Raw genomic sequence first — 5,624 nt, forward strand, 5'->3', positions numbered from 1 at the left:
CTTCACTCTGTAAGAGCCCATTTCTCCCAGGGCTCTGTGCTTCACTTGGAGGAAGGTGTCGAGAAAGGAGAGTCCATGCCTGCCACCACATCCACTTCTGCAGTCACTACTCATGGCCTGCTTTTGCAGTGCACTATGGATGTAGATTTTTATTAGCTACTTCCTTTAAAAAAATGACCTACATATTATCTCTTTGAAATAAAGTGGCTTGAGTCTGAAACTCAGAGGGAGGGAAGGCAGGGGTAGGAAGAGATCAACCAATAAACTTGAATGCATATATGCATAACCATGGACACAGACAATGGGGTGGCGAAGGTCTGGGAGGGGAGGGGATAGAGCAAGCTGGAAGAGGTTAATGCAGGGGGGGAGGGATCTATGTAAAACTTTCAACAATAACGATTTTTTAAAAAATAAAATGGCAAAATAAATAAATAAAGCGGCTTGATAAAAAATTGTGTCTTGTTTAAGTATTTACATGTGTGACTCCCAATACTATGCTCTAGGGCAGCGGTTCTCAACCTGTGGGTCGCGACCCCTTTGGGGGTTGAATGACCCTTTCACAGGGGTCGCCTAAGACCATCGGAAAACACATATATAATTACATATTGTTTTTGTGATTAATCACTATGCTTTAATTATGTTCAATTTGTAACAATGAAAATACATCCTGCATATCAGATATTTACATTACGATTCATAACAATAGCAAAATTACAGTTATGAAGTAGCAACGAAAATAATTTTATGGTTGGGGGTCACCACAACATGAGAAACTGTATTAAAGGGTCGCGGCATTAGGAAGGTTGAGAACCACTGCTCTAGGGTCACTGTCTTTTTTTTTAAATAAAATAAGATGCCAGTACTGATAAATTACTAATCCAAATGGATTAGTAACAAAATAAAGTTAATAAAAAATTTAAATGTAGTATAATATTAAAAACATTTAGTATTTAAATGTGACATACATTGTTTTTACTGTTAAAGAATAAGGAAATGAAAATATACCAAAATTCATTGTATTTACAGTTCAGTTTAGTTTTTCATTAAGTTTTCATGCAATAGAATTTTCTGTCTTGCCCTTGCAGTTAACACTTATATCTGAGAGTAACCTATTAAGTAATTATGACTTTAGTAGTTTTAAACTGATTGAGAGACACTAAAAAAAGCATTAAAATTTTAGAACCATTAATCAACAAATAATTAGTCCTATTGGCAAAAAAATGCATTCACAAAGTATAACTGCCCAAACAGTGACTGAAATAAGCATGTTTCAGAGAATGTCATTTAGTAAACAAGAAAAATAAAATTTTCCCAGAGGAAAAATACCTATTATATGTTTGAATGTAAATATCTAATAGTGCCATTGCAACATTAATGTGCAAAATAACAAATTAGTGTTGACTCACCTGTGCACACATTAATGATCAAGAAATTAGCATAATATCTTTTTACGAAGATGGCGCCAAAAGCTAAGAAGGAAGCCCCTGCCCTTCCCAAAGCCAAAGCCAAAGCAAAGGCTTTGAAGGTAAAGAAATCAGTGTTGAAAGGCATCCACAGCCACAAAAAAAAAAAAAAAATCTGCATGTCACCCACCTTCCAACGGCCAAAGACACTAAGGCTCTGGAGGCAGCCTAAATACCCTCGGAAGAGCGCGCCCAGGAGAAACAAGCGTGACCACTATGCCATCATCAAATTCCCCCTGACTACCGAGTCAGCCATGAAGAAGATGGAAGACAATAATACACTAGTGTTCACTGTGGATGCCAAGGCCAACAAGCACCAGATCAAACCGGCTGTGAAGAAGCTCTATGTCATTGACGGGGCCGAGGTCAACACCCCGATCAGGCCTGATGGCGAGAAGAAGGCATAAGTTTGACTGGCTCCTGACTATGATGCTTTGGATGTTGCAACAAAACTGGAATCATCTACACTGAGTCCAGCTGCCTAATTCTAAATATAAAAATTTTACACTGTAAAAAAAAAAAGAAATTAGCATAATAAAACAATATGCTTCAATTGAAGTTAATTTATATTTTAAAAAATAAACATGAACTTGATCAATTCAGAAAGTAATTTTTACATCTTAAATGAATGTCTTGTTTTACTGAGGGATTACTATTGCTTTCCTTTCACTAGACTCTCCATTAGTGCTTTTAAAATATAATAAACAAAATTTTGACTAATACTTCTAGAAACATCTATTTCTAACATGAATTTATCGGTATTTTATTTTTTCTGTATAGCCATATTAAAATGTGAAATGGAGAATATGTTTTACTGAAACATTTTTTTGCTTATTTATCTCAATACATCCTTGTTCAAGTTCTGTTATACCTTCAATATGCCTCTTAATTCAGCATATTACAAATGGATACCATAAACAATATTAATAATCCTGCTGAATAATTACATCTGTCTATATTTCTCATCACTGTAAAGTTGATGTAAGCCTGTGTAATATATACCTCACATTTAAAAATTGGTGATTCAATGATAAACATATTCCATTCTGCTAATTTTACTATATAACTCAGCAATTGCATTAACATTAAATATTTAACATAACTACTTCTATGAAATACTTCAGCCTGAAATAAGGAAACCTAATTTACAGTTCTGGATTCATCCTAGACTGGATGTGTGTAAATCTGAGTTACTTTTAAAACTTTTTCTTAAATCCTGATTGGTTTCATAGCTGATACCAAGAGAATAGAAGTTATAATTCCTTATATTTCTTCTTTCCCCATTCTCCTAAGATACAAGTCACTCTTTCTCTCCTGAGGTAGTCCTAGAAATGATATATAGACGAGATAATAATAGAGTTTCCTTCTATTCCCATAGATAGTTATATTCTGACCCCTGAGAAATAGGAGAGTTCTCACAGTAATTCTGAGTTTTTTCTGAACTTCTTTTAAACTTTAAAGAGAACAACCAATAATAAACTCAGCAACTATGGTAACCAACTTAATTTACCTATTTTCATAATCAACTTGGTAACTGGTATTTTCAGTATATTTAATGGTATAATTATGATACAAGTCAATGTATTCAGTGAGCATTTGCATTTTTCTTTCCAAGATGTTTAGTTATCTACAAAACAAAGGCCTAATTAGTATCTGAATTCACTTTGAAATTTTTTTACTTTTACCATTATTCTTAGTTAAAGCGCCAAGCATGAAATTATCTACTCCTCAATATCAATTTATTAGGCAAAATTCAACCTAACTGGTATATTGAGAGTAATTTATAATTCTGTTGGATTAAATAATTGAAACTTTTTGAATATAGATAGTAGTTAATCCTCTTGCTATAAAAGAGCACAAAACATACTTTCCATTATAAATGTACAATGGAAAGAATGTGGCTTTGGCGCTAGATGGAAGCTTTGTGCAGTTTACTTGATTTTTGCGAGCATTAGTTTGTTCATCTTTAAACGGGGATAAAATGCCTACCTCATAACACTAGATAAAAAATATACCCATAGTCTGACATAAAATTATGTTCAATAAATCTAAGTGGAAGAGGAGAGAAAGGAGATCATTATTTTAATGTAGCATTTGCTGTCAGAAGTCAAATGATCCCATTCCCTCCCTCAACTCTCCACCATTCACGCCTGTCGCTGAATTTACCTCATTTTCTCAAGATTAGCCCTTCTCTAGGCAATTACAGTGTTTCTCACAACTAGTGGAGGCTCCCTAGATTTACAGCCTCTTGACTTAGCCTAATAGTCAAAATTTGGTGATTCTCCCATGTGCAAATGTTTTTATTTAGAAATGCAGATCATATTAGGAGAGTAAAGCTGGCTTCATGTCCTCCCTACATCTGATTTAGGCCCAGTACTTGGGGTGTAATGATTGAAAATGACTGACAACATGAACTAAGTCTGGTTCCCTAGGAAAGGCCATGATGACCATATATATAATTTTATTTTCTCCAGCTTCCCCTACACTGAGAAAAGTAGAAACTTTTCATTTTCATTAAAGAGTAAATTCCCTCTACAAAAGCATTTTGGTTAATGCACTTTAGATGGGTATTACTTTTAGACATTTAGACAACCCATATTTGCTTCAATCAACTCAAATAGATACAAACTCAGCCTTCTTTTCCATGCTTGTGGACACCCTGTAGATCTGGGTTCCTGTAGAAGATACCATTACCTAAGTAAGATCCGTCAGGAAACAGCCTGAAATACAGATGTGGGTGCAGGGAGTTTATTGTGCAGGGCTGTTGGGACCAACACCTGTGAGAAGAATGCAGGAAGACAGACTGAGCAGAAGGAGAGGTTAAACATGATGAACTTGCAATAAAGGCCTCAGCAGAATTCACAGGGAGGTTTGCAGCCACACTGGCCCTTTAGAGTTGTCCAGAATTGAGTTAGGGCCTGGCCTTTGCATGCCAGCCACATCGCTAGTCATTGGATGTGGGTTGCTCCCTCGGGCAGGCTGCTTCCTCTTGTTGAGGACAATTGCTGAGCAGGCACTCACTGTGAGCTACTGGAGGCCAACACACCTGGCAGTTCGGAGAATGAGTGCTTCATCCTGAAAATTTTACTACTACTGTTAATCAATCATCACTAACTTTTAGTGCTTTGAGATCCAAAATTTAATAGAAATTTTTTTAAAAGCTATGTATTAAGATGACATAGTCTTTGTCATAGTGACATTTCAGACATTTATGAGGTGTAAATATAACAATCCCATGAAATAAATTTGTTCCTTTACCTATATCACACACTGTCAGTGTTTCATGGATTAACTTGCAAATATAACAATTAATGGTCAGAAGCCTGGCTATCCTTCAGCATTAAGTATAGCAGACAGCTCTGACCATATAAAGGCAGTAAAAAGGTGGAGCATGGCCTGGCCAGTGTTGCCCAGAGGTTGAGCATGGACTCATGAGCCAGGAGGTGATGATTCGATTCCCAGTCAGGGCACATGCCTGGGTTGCTGGCTCAACCTCCAGTAGTGTGCATGCAAGAGGCAGCAATTAATGATTCTCTATCATCATTGGTGTTTCTATCTCTCTCTCCCTCTCTCTTCCTCTCTCTGAAGTCAATATAAACATATTTTAAATAGATAGATAGATAGATAGATAGATAGATAGATAGATAGATAGATAAATGGCTGAGCATGGTGAGTGAAAGACAGGAAATGTCAGGCCAGAAGTATCTGAAAAATTGCAGGCTCTCTACATTTCAGACCATAAAGACCATAGTGTAAATTGAGTGATATCTTGATTCTCAGCTTGGTATTTGCATTTCTTGCTCACTGACAGCAGTTTCTACACCAACATTTCACAGCACACTCCTCCTACCCATTAGTCTACAGGATACTCAATAAAAGGAAGTTCTAGGTCAAATGTGACTGGGAAACTCACCATTCCAAAATCCCCACTGCCCCCCCACCCCGAAGTTTGCAGTTTTTGTTAAAGTCAATCTGCTTACTTTCTTTTTTTACCACTCCATTTCCAAAATTTACATATTTTTTAAATATATTTTTATTGATTAAGATATTACATATGTGTCCTTCCCTCTTATTTTTAAGGTGAATTAAATGTTATTTTTAAAATATGTTGTCAATTAATTGATCTTTTTTAATTAAAAATTTTCACTGAAATTTTTTTTT

At 35.7% G+C, this 5,624-nt stretch overlaps 1 pseudogene; it reads left to right on the forward strand.

Annotated features, from left to right (window-relative positions):
* Positions 1–1,451: 1,451 nt before the first annotated feature.
* Positions 1,452–1,870, forward strand: LOC102250990 (annotated as a pseudogene).
* Positions 1,871–5,624: the final 3,754 nt, after the last annotated feature.

The sequence above is a fragment of the Myotis brandtii genome, unplaced genomic scaffold (assembly GCF_000412655.1).
Source record: "Myotis brandtii unplaced genomic scaffold, ASM41265v1 scaffold151, whole genome shotgun sequence".
NCBI classification, from domain to species: domain Eukaryota; kingdom Metazoa; phylum Chordata; class Mammalia; order Chiroptera; family Vespertilionidae; genus Myotis; species Myotis brandtii.